Below are 12,193 nucleotides of genomic sequence, written 5' to 3'. Positions count from 1 at the left end.
GGGGAGAGGGAGCAGGAGCTTGGGGCTTCTGCCCTGCGGCTGGGTGATGGATAAGGAGCTTCTGCCAGAGACCACTGGTGCCTGCTGAGCGTGGAGGGCACAATTTAAAGGTTCCCCCTCCCAGCAGCTTGAGTCATTCCCCACCAGGCACATACCCCCTCTTACCCTCAGCAGCCCCTCCCTGCAGCTCCCAGGTGTTAGCTCTGTATGGAGAGGCAGCAGCAAAAGCAGTGGCTTTCTCTGCAGCTCCCAGCTGTTTACTGCTGCTTCTTCCCACGGCCACAGCTCTCAGCCTGCAGATTCCAGCAGCTGCTGTGCAGGAAGGGGGCCCAGCAGCACCATGTGAATAAGCAGGGCCAACAAACCCTGGCAAAAATCTAGGGGGGCACATGGTCGCATTCCCTCCCCATGTCGCCTCTGGCTTCTGCCCAGCGAGGAGGTGGTCTCTGGGCTTCAGCCCCCCAGGGTGTGCCTTCTGGGGCTCAGAGCTTCAGCAGGCATGGTTCTGAAGCCCCAAGCCCTGACAGGCCAACCCCATGGGGCTGAAGCCCCAAGCCACAGCAGGTATGCCCTGTCTCTCAAACTTCTGAAGATTGTCATATGCAACTTGGAGGGCAAGTAAGTTTGGCTACCCACCCTGGTCAGTCATCTATTCCTCCCACTCTTCCGCTAAGTAACACAGAGTATAAACTCAGCGCACAGCTAAGGAACTGTCCAGTATTCTTTAGTAATACTAAATTAAGTATCTTAATGATCAGCACTTTGAAATATGTCCCCACTCCTCCCAGGAACATATTGACTTCATGAACAGTCAAAAACTGAAACATTTTGATTGAGAAATGCCAATGTGTTGCCTCAGGAGTTTTGGTTCAGAAGCCTTATGCATTCATTTTGCTCTACACGCCAAGCTTCCAGGTTGGGCTACATCTCCTATGATGCACTATGTTGAGGGGAGGCAGTGCATCCTGGGAGTCCAATGGCTGCAGTTCATCATGGGCATCAGGTAAGTGAAGTACAACTATGGCGATGTTTCCTAGTCAAAGTATTTCAGTTTTCATACAAATATTTTGGTTTTATGGAGTTCAGTTTTTTAATGATAAATCAAGATATTTCCATAGAAAGTTGCATCTGACGAAGTGGGTATTCACCCACGAAAGCTCATGCTCCAAAACGTCTGTTAGTCTATAAGGTGCCACAGGATTATTTGCTGCTCTTCCATAGAAAGAAGACACTTTTGGTGAAAAGTTATTTTGTCAAAATCCAATATTCTATTAAAAAAGAATTTCAACTACAATTTTTCAACCAGCCCTAAGATACATGCATGATTTCCAAATGTGTTGTGATGGATCTGCAAAGCAGAGGACTACAAGACTGAGCACCCTCCCCATCATAGGCATTGACTTCTTCTCTACCCAGAGGATGCTCGATCCCCCCTCTCCATCCCAGGCCTACCCCCACTCCACCCCTTCCTCCAAGCCCCCAACCCTCCCTGTCTCATCCCACCCCTCTCCCTTGAGCACTCCCTGTCCCTGCTTCTCCCCCTCCCAGTGCCTCCTGCACCCACAGAACAGCTGTTCCCTTGGCATGCAGGAGGATTAGGGAGGGAGGGGGAGGAGTTGATCAGGGTGGGTATAAGACACAGGCGGGTGGGAGGCGCTGGAGGAAGGGGGGGAGCTTGGCTGCCAATAGGTGCTAAGCACCTGTTAATTTTTTTCCTTTGGTGTTCCAGGGCTGGAGCAGCCATGGAGTCAGCACCTATGCTCCTCATTGCATATCTCCTTCCTCCTGGCTAAGTAAGGACTACATTTGCAATCATTCCACTGTCCATTGCATTTCCCCTTCCCTGTACCAGGTCAGGGATAAGGTGCTGAACTGCAAAGTGGCCAGGCTCTGTTTGTGAGTGTGGGAGCTGCATGGCAGCAGGGAACTGGAAAAAAGCCCCAGGAACTGCAGACAGAGCTGCACCTGGAACAGGCTGTGACTGCTGGACATCTTACTTGGGTGCAGGTTCACATGGGACTTATGTAAAAGCAGCAAAGAGTCCTATGGCACCTTATAGACTAACAGACGTTTTGGAGCATGAGCTTTCATGGGTGAATACTCACTTTGTCGGATGCATCTGACGAAGTGGGTATTCACCCATGAAAGCTCATGCTCCAAAACATCTATTAGTCTATAAGGTGCCACAGGACTCTTTGCTGCTTTTACAGATCCAGACTAACACGGCTACCCCTCTGATACGTGGGACTTATGGGGGAGCAGCAGCAGTTGGGCATGGAATGGTTAATGGGATCCACCAGGGCTACTGCCTACAAGGCCTAGCTGCTGAAGCACCTACAGGGCTTGCTTCTTTTACATCAGGCATGCTACTGGCAACCTAAGGATTTGGGCTACACAGTAACCTCAATAATTAGAGTATGTTTAACATGTTCTGTTTACCTGCTGGCATTTATTTTAAAGAAAATATAAAAGATATTAAGTTTTAGTATGTGGCCCTATATCAGATAAGTAGATTAAAAAGATACTAGTTTAATCTTTGAGTATTTGTTGCCCAGAAGTCCTTAAGCAAGATAATTCAGCAAAAATTATTAAAAAGAATGAAGGGGCTGAAAAAAGCTATTGGAATAATAAGACTAGCTGCTCTTCGATACCTTGTAATATTATCCTGTTCCTCTGCCTCATTTACTTAGTGATAGAAACTCATTTGCTCTGAAGGTTCATTAACTTTCCAGTAAATGTGAAAGATGTATTCAGATTAGAAATTCATGAACATCCAATAAAATTAGACCTTAAGTCTAGGTCTACACTGCAAAAAACTCATGGCTGGCCCCTGCCAGCTGACTCAGGCTCACGAGGCTAGGGCTAAGGAGATCTTTATTTGTGGTGCAAACATTCAGGCTCAAGCTGGAACCCGAAGTCTAGGACGCTGTGAGGTGGGCGCATCCCAGAGCTCAGGCTGCAATCAAACCCAAATGCCTACACGACAATTAAAAAGCCCCTTTGCCCGAACCTGGTGAGCTCAAGTCAGATGGCATGGTCCAGTCATTGGTTTTAAATTGTAGTGCAGACATACCCTTGCTGGCACAAGTTCCCCAGTATGGACAGGACTGATAGTTTCTTTAAACATTATTAAAAGAATATTAATACTTCCATGAACTCAGTAGGTTACTAAAATACTAGATTTTATATACTTTTTGTGGTTACAGAATATGATAATGAAGTAAAGAAATCCACACAAATGCCTCAGTTGCCTATGTGACACTTGTAAATAAAAAAAATTGATTTCTCCTAGTCATCCAATGAACCTTTGGTGGGACCCTGTCTTTCTATTCAGAGTTTGCTTCCAAACAATCTCTGCTTCCAGCTACCTCTTGGTCATCCCCGCTAACAGGGGCTCAGCCAGTAAGCAAACTAGCTCAGTCTCTGGGCTGCAACAAGGCTTCTCTCACATCAGGCGAAGTAGAGCATTAGTCTCCTTCCTGGGCACCCCTGAACTGAGCTAGGGCTCTTCCTTTTAACTCCCCTCTCTCCATGCCTGACATTTGCTGAAGGTGTAGTGGGGAGGGAACAGTTGGGTTCACAGGCTCTCATTAGCCCTCTTCCTGCCACTGGTGAGGTTTGAGCTATCTGCTCCATGACAGATTGATTTTTTAAAATGCTTTAGTTCAAAAGGAATTATTGTACGAGAGTTCTATGGCCTGTGTTATCCAGGGGGTCAGACTAGATGATCACAGTGGACCCTTGTGGCCTTGGAATCTGTGAAAAGCAGTAAGACAATGTAGATATCACTTAATACACTCTCAATGATGATAAACAGGACATTGCTTCAGTGAGATTAATACTTTTGAAACATCAGTATACGGCTAAGAGCCTGAGAAACGCTTGAAGCAGCTTGGAAAAATAAAACAAAACAAAACACTCACCAAGAGCTAAGTGTGATTCAGCTAAACACCCAAAGCAATACTACATGTTCTTGAGTTGTTAAAAACACAGACCTGTGTGCCACATCTGGAAATGACAAGTTATGGAACCCAGTCTGTTCTCAGTGCCCTCTAACCCTTCATCACTTACTTGCAACCCAGCAGATTTATAACACATAGCCAGTTTTAACAGGACCCCCTAGAATTAGCAAAACTTTACCCATCCTTCCTTCCTCTGGTCATTCCAGAGGTCCCGGAGACCACACCCAACACCTCATTTTAGTTCTGCTGACATCCTACCCCCATTACCAACCACACCCATCTGTTCATAAACAAAAGCTTAACAACTGTTTAGATGTAATAATAAGAGATATTTACTGAAGCATTCATGAAATTACTTGAAAATGCTTAGAAAAAGGATTCACCAACATTTACTAAACATGGACTTCATGGTTTGCTTAGACAAGAGAAATATAATTGTTTCTTTAAGACAAGTGCTAAGGACAAGAGGGAAGTGTTAAGTAATCAGTATAGTTTTGCTCTGGGTAACTTAAAAAGTCTCTTTTAAGCGTAAGATGGAACAGTTCATCTCAAACAGTACAGTGATCGAGGAGAGTGAGTTTGTGAAAGGGTAGAATAGGGACTAGACATACTGTGACCAGATAGCAACTGTGAAAAATCAGGACCGGGGTGGGAAGTAACAGGCGCCTCTATAAGAAAATGTCCCCAAAAGACGGGACTGTCCCTATAAAAATGGGACATCTGGTCACCCTAACTATAGGTATTAAAATTCTTTACTACTGAGTCCTGGGAGAAATCAAAAGGAAGAATCTGACTGCACGGCTAATTTCTCCTTTCTTCTTTCTAATTACCTTCAGCCTGAAATAATAGTGATTTAGGTAATTTTACCTTGGGGTAATGTGATCATGGAGTTTTCTTGGAGTTGAAAGAAGCTGTACTGTTTGATGCTAGCTGTGAGACTCCATTTTGGGTCAAGAACCTACCAAGGGTTGGGGCTCAGAGATCATAAAGCCTAAAGCCCTCCCTCCAGTTTCAGAGTTTAGTATAGTTGAAAGTCTTCTTTTTTCTTAAGGCGAGAAGTCTAGTGTAGAAATGCAGTATAGCGCAGGAGCTCCTCTTAGTCTGGAATACAGAATAGCTGAGATGCTCACTCCTGTTTAGCTGTTTTGCGTACCTCAGAATCTTGCCCCAGTCTGGAATTTTAGCTCAGGAGCTTGTTCTTGTCTTGACAGCTAGTAGGGTTACCGTTAGAAGCTGCCTTGCCCTTAATGAAGGGATTTATAAAAGAGCATTTATTTCTTATGAAACTCTATTTTTTGTAATTTAAACTAACATGCTTCCTACAAGAACAGTTTAAAATCACATGTCATCTCTGTCGTAGTGGATTTCTGAATCTTGTTGCCCTTTTCCCGTTCACTGCACTGGGAGACCCACAGTTCAGTACTACCACTGTAATGTGACAGAACGGAAGAACAAGATGGTCAGTTTCCTGGCTCCTCCTTGTTACATGGCCTGAAAAGGGAGGGAGCACATGGTAACTTTCTTCCCCCACCCCTGCTTTCTTTTTTTATCATTCTGTAATGAGAATCTATTTAATCCCTGTTACTACAGTATTTATTATGCTTTAAACAGGGTGACCAGAGGTCCCATTTTTAAAGTGACAGTCCCATATTTTAAGCCCTTCTGCAGGTGTCCTGACTTTTTCTTAAAAAAACAGGCAAAATTGTCCCCTATTTTCTGTCTCCCCCTCATCTGTACTGGTGGGGTGTGATGCTGGCTGGATCCTTGTTCACCAGCCACCCGTCAACCAGTGCTGAGTGGTGGGGTCCAGTGGCTGATAATGGGAGTGGGTGTGCAAGGCTTGTGGCAGGACGAAAATGCAGTGTGTGGGGCTGGCTGCTGCTCCTGCTGGACTGTCAGTGCAGCCCTTGCTGCATACCGACTCTTGGCCAGCAGCTCCCCACCCCACATCCCATTTCCGGTTGGCACTGGCTGTGCGCTGTGAGCTGCAGTGGCTGGTGAATGCGGGCTAGTGCCAGGCGGCAGGTGGTTATGTGTCACCTCTGTTGCCCACCCATCAGCCCTTTATGTGCTCCCCATCTCGCTGTCCTCTCCCTGCTTTGCCCTTTCACCTCCCAGCCCAGCTGTTCCTCCATATCTCCCCCAGCAGGGTGCATCCTGTTCCCAGTACTGTGCAGAGAAAAAGCCCCTGGTCAGAGAGCTCAACTCACTAGCAGCCTGGCTGTCAGGTCCTTCCTCCCCCACTGCCTCTGGCTGGACCAGCACTCCGGGAAAACCCAAACCCTCTGGCCTGGGACACTGGCCAGGAGGAGCCAAGCCCTGCATGTGCCAAAGCCCCGCACAGCACTGGCACAGGGAAGGCTCTCTGCCCCTCAGGTAAGCTCTGGAGTAGCAGAGGGGAAGTGATTTGCCCCAACCCTGCATTCTCCACAGAAGCCCCTGGGGCAGGGGCTTAGCACCTTCTTCACCCACCCTGCCTGCCATGGGTCCTGCCCCCAGGGAGCATGGGGCTGCTCCATCCCCTAGGCACTCTCCCCTGCTGAGCCACCTCTCTGACTGGGTTCGCTGAAGCCCCTGCAGTCAGGTTCCCTGAGCCCTGGTGCAAAATGCATCCTTAGGGCTTAACCCCTTCCTGCCCATGCTGTAGCGGAGGCGGCTGGGTTATGTCAGTGGCTAGCAGCAGGCTGCAGGTGTTTGCTGCCTTTTGACACTGTGTGGGCAGGAAGGAACAAGCTGCTTCCAGCCACAGGATGCGTGGGAGGTGGGAGAAGAGATGAGCTCTGCAAAGACTGGGCCAGGACATCCCTTCTCCTCCCACCTCCTCCCCTGCAGCTGGAAGTAGCTCCCGTCCCTGCCCTCCCGCACAGTGCTGAAAGGCTGTTGCTGGCCATGTTCTGGTGTGAACCCTGGCAGAAATCTGGGGAGGGGGGCTTTCATAACATTTTTTCCAAGATCTGGACCTTAGCGTCCAAAATATGGGTGTTAGCATGAAAACCTCCAAGCTTAGTTACCAGCTTGGACCTGGTAAAGCTGCCACCAGCCAGGAATTATACAGTGTCTAGTTCACTGTGGTCTCCCCAAAACCTTCCCTGGGGGACCCCCAGACTCAGATGCCTTGAGTCTCACAACAATGGGAAATAACCCCCTCCCCTTGTTTCCTTGTTACTTCCTCCCAGGCTCCCCTCCCTGGACAACCCTAGGAGATTCCCTGCTTCACTCCACTCAGATTTGAAAAAGTCTTGTTTCCTGATTGGTCCTCTGGTTAACCCTTTACAGGTAAAAGAACATTAACCCTTAGCTATCTGTTTATGACAGGGGCATGTAACCCTGTGTGACTGCCTGCCCCACATGTTGCCTCAGGAAGACACAGCACCAGATACCAGGAGAGGTGGGTCCATCCCAGGAGCCCAGCCAAGCGTGGGGGGCAGAGAGTACTGGATAGGGAGGGGAGGGTCAGTCAGTCACTGCACCTGTGTGAGAGAGCGGGTATGAGAGTGTGTGTATGTCATCCCTCCCTGTGTGAACCCTAAAGCCTTAAAGATAAGAAGGTAAATAAAAAGAATCCAATTATGCAATATTTCTTTTTAACAGGGGCTCAGTCAACATGATGTTAATTTGAACATTTATACTGAATAGTTCTCATTGATTGTCAAACCACTTAGGAACCAAGATGCACTCCCTCTCCCCTAGAGTATTTTTAAAAAAAACTTCAGATAAAACAAAACATTTTGGGCCTAGTTCTCATTGACACTAAACCCCTTTACTTTAGTCTAACATAATTTACATTCACACCCACTTAAAAGGCCCTTTTACACTGCCAGAGTGGTGTAAGAGAAGAATCAATCTCTTAACTTTAATTGTCGACATTTTCTGAGTTGTACCAAACTTCCCAGAAAAACTCTACCCTGAAATGAGATACTGCAGGTACTTTTTTTAGAAAAATTGGTATCTACCTGAAGAACCTAGGAAGCAGGTTTTTTAAATCAGGCATATACTGAGGAGCCAGCTTCAGTCTTAACTATAAAGTAGCAGTTTCTAGTACATAATATGCTTTCTGAAAAGACATTAAAGGTGGACATAATTACACTCCCTTGTGCCTACCCTGTATGATAGCTACATATTCTTGTTATTTGGGGGGACACTGCTTTTCATGGCAGAAGCCTTTCCCAGATTGCTCACATGAGCCAAAACAAAATCAGTGGGAATTTGTGAGTAAATCAAGCCGGGCTTAGCCCCATGAATGTAAGGATGGAACTGGGAATTGAGAGTACTCTAAAGATAATATTAGACAATGAAGCACCTTTGCTGGAGAATTGTGCACTGTCCTCATAATTCTAAAAGAGTTGACAATATGTAACTCTCTTTGGTCTCAGCTTGCAGAGTTTTTGCTTGTTCAGAGGGAAGATACATTGATTTAAAATATTTCAATAAAAACAAAGTTTTGCTACAGGCAGCATCCCAAACTGCAACCTGAAGTCATTTGTTTACTGCACAGACGGGCAAGCATAAGCTTTGCCATGCTGTGCTGCATTCATGACTTGAAAATGCTTCCTTTAAAGGGCTGTATGCATGTTGTTGTAGCCATGTCAGTCCCAGATATTATAGACACAAAGTGGATAAGGTAACGTCTTTTATTGGGCCAACTCCTCTGTGACCAACAGAAGTCGATCCAATAAAAGATATTACCTCACCCATCTTGTCTCTCCTTTAAAAGGTGCCATGCTCAATCTTCATGCCCATTCAATCTTTGGGCTCGCTGGTGAGACTTCCAGTCAGGAATGACCATTATGAAGGATTTTCAAACAGGTGTGTGGGCTGAAATTACTAACTCGTCTCATGTAGATCTCCAAGCAGTCAGTAAATAGTATCAATATATGTGTATGTATTTTTAGAATTGAATGTTATGACACAGATTGTATTTTGCACATTTCAGAAACGGTAGTCTAAAATATGTGTGGCTAGTTCAGAAAAAAGAATTTCTCCACCTGAAGAGGCTACTTCAATATCAGAAAGAAATGGGAACAAACATAGTCAATCTTTCCCACAGCTTGTTGAGGTCAAGTGACTAACTCTGAGAACTCATTATTACCTCTAATGAAAGAACTTCTCTTGCATCTAATGAACAATTAACTCATCATAGATTCCTCATTTAAACGCAAAGAAGAGACTCAAACACATGATCTTATGGCTCTGGGTATTTACAACTAGAATGGGTCATTCAGTAATGCAGAAGTTTCTATTTTTCTTTTGATGACTGAAGTTGACTTTGTGTAACGTGTATCCTGCATTTTGAATATCTGTGTGGTCTGGGTGGTTTTTTTACTTTCTTTATTTTTAAGTGTCTTCCCTGTCAGAAAGTATTTAGTTACTGATCAGAGCTTTATTCTTCATAAATTAAGTTATATTCTGCAAAGGCAGTGAGCTTGGCTTTGTTGGTTCAGTATCTATGGAGAAAAATACTAATTCCTTTGGTTTGGTTTCTTAAACAAATAATTGAGCCCAAGAAATCCTGTCCCTTCCATTCCACCCCATCTCCAAAGTATGTGGTGACTGGAAGCATATTTCCATACTCCTACTTCCCTTATGCTATTCATACTCTAACAATATTTATGACATTTTGAGGAGTCCACTGAATATGCTCAGTGAGTCCCAGGCTCTTCCTGACAACAGGAGAAACAGCTCTGGGAACAGTGGCTATTAGTCATTTATGAATCAGAGTGCCATACAATGTTAGAATGCATTATGGGCCTGTTATAAGGAAATCTCCCTCAGAGCCCGGCTGACCAGGATGCTCTGTCACCGTGATCACAGTGAGGAGAAATAGAATTTTTTTAAGCAGAACAGTGCAACTGGAAAGCTAAATCTTTGTCGTTATTTTATTCTTGACCTTTGAGGAAAAACTCCCATGGATGTCAGTGGGAATTGCTCACCATGAAGCAATCTGATTATCCAAATGTAGGATTAATGCATTTGTAAAAACTCACTTTCTGTTTTTCATTTTCTTTTCACCTTCACTTCCAATTAATGAGTCGTAATCTTTTGGCATCAGTATAAAATGGAACAGAAGACCTGTCTTTGTCTCTTTATTTCGCTGCCATGAAGAAGGTACCATACAATTGAAAATGATTTTCCATCTCTCAGTTGGATTGGTCATTGTTTACTGGAGGCTGTTCTGTAACACAGTGACCATCTGTTGGTAAGCAGTGAAAACACTTAATCATGAATGCTGTTACTGTTAAAATGCCATAATCACATCAATGATTGCTGCAAAGTGTTAATATACTTTTCTCGCTAACAATAATTACATCTTTAGAAGGCCAATTCAGCTCTCAGTGGCACTGGTATAATTCCAGAGTAACTGCACTGAAATCAAAGGACTATCTCTGGATTTATAATAGTATAACTGTGGTCAGAGTTTCACCCAGACATTTTATAACACAAGAATGTTGGGAAAGACTTTGTTTTGAATAAATTATTTTCCTCGTAATATTTATGGTTCCAAATGATTTTTTATTACAGTTAATAATTCAAAAGAATAAACACAAAAAACTATTTCTACCACACACCCAAGAGGTGGGTGTAGTTACATTCAGTTATTACAAGTGGTAAATATTCTAATTATTGAGCACTGTAGTTTAAAGAAGTGCACTTTATAATCACAGGTACTAATTTTATTTTACAACATTGTCTCATGTTTAAGCACATTCACTAGAGTTTTAGTAAAGGTACCCACATAAGAGACCACCCACACTATCAAACCCCAGAATTACATCTGGGTGTAATTCGAATAGAAATTCTCATCAGTACATCCTAAAGGATAAGCCTTGAATGAGGCTAGTTAAAAGTAGCCATGTGATTACAACTGCATGTATTAGTTTTTTGTATAAAAGGAAGTGGTACCCTGAGGATGGAGAAAGAGCAAGAAATACTTTCCATACATTGAAGGTTATTTTCTGTATCAGGGTGGAAAACCATTTCTAATTCAAGAAAACCTCTCTTTGTATCGTTTATTATGACCATAGGCAACAATTACTTTACCCATTAAAATGCTAAAGTCAGTTAATGATTTAATAAATTGCAGACAAGGGGAGGGGATAGGAAAGGCAGAAAAAGTGATTAGGGAAACCTGGTCTTTGGAAGAGTTGTAAATACCTTCAGTGAGATGCTAAGTGCCCTCAAATCCATTAGCTTCATTGAAGTTGTGCCGGCCCTCCCAGAAAGGCCCTCTGCACATTATAGGGCAAGGCCCTGGGTCAGTAAATTCACTAGCCAGGTTCAATAGAAACATTTACTTTGAATTCGATTAGTCCCTGGCAGGTCAGAACGTTTTGCATACACAGCGGCCAGGCCAGTCTAAAGTGAGATCATTTTTTTCCAACAATGCTTGAGAACAGCCAGAGCCATCAGGTATCATTTTGCCGGATGCAAGCTACATGTCTTTAGACTAGTGAAACAAACAGTTAATATATTTAATATCATGACAAGAGGTTTAGATCTCATACAATCCCAAACAAAGCATTTCATGGTGTGACATTACTAGAGCGGGGGGATCGCATAACAAGCAGTTTTATTTGATGAATAGACTCTTTCCCTCTTTCCACTCCCATTCATGAGCTTTCCTTAAACAAATCACAAATTCCCCAAATCTGTGCATGTCACTATTTTATTCATATATTTGTTTGTCTAAATAAATTACAGCCTTTGGCAACTGAGCTCTTTGAATACTCATTATTGACATGCGTGATTGGTCACCTAAATTACAGGGGATTGGTTCAGTTCTCCACTTGGATGACATGAGCTTTATAAACAGAGGCATGCCAGAGCAAATCACTATGTGCTTTGACTCTCTCAGGTGGTGAGGGATGCAAGGCGCACGTTATGGTAAATAACAGCATATTCATATAATACAGCAACACACTTTAATCAAAATGAAAATAATGCTCAGCAAATATGTCCTAGAGAGATTAAAAATATTAATAAATCACACAGAAGCTCATTTGCATGAGTATTGCACTCATTTCTTACACTGTTGCTATACCCTAAAATAAATTATGACCTGAGATATTTGCTGTTGGAATTGTTAGATGATACCTAATCTGAAAATAGCAGTGTGATTTACTCTACATTGTATGACATTTAGCTTTTGTCACATGATGATGTAATGTAACATAACATGAGCATGTGCCATGAAACCAAGGTCACAATTTAAAATATATTCTTCCTTTTGGCTT

This window comes from Gopherus evgoodei, chromosome 1 (genome assembly GCF_007399415.2).
Source record: "Gopherus evgoodei ecotype Sinaloan lineage chromosome 1, rGopEvg1_v1.p, whole genome shotgun sequence".
Taxonomy (NCBI): domain Eukaryota; kingdom Metazoa; phylum Chordata; order Testudines; family Testudinidae; genus Gopherus; species Gopherus evgoodei.
The sequence above is the reverse complement of the archived record's forward strand: the minus strand, read 5'-3'. Positions refer to the sequence as shown.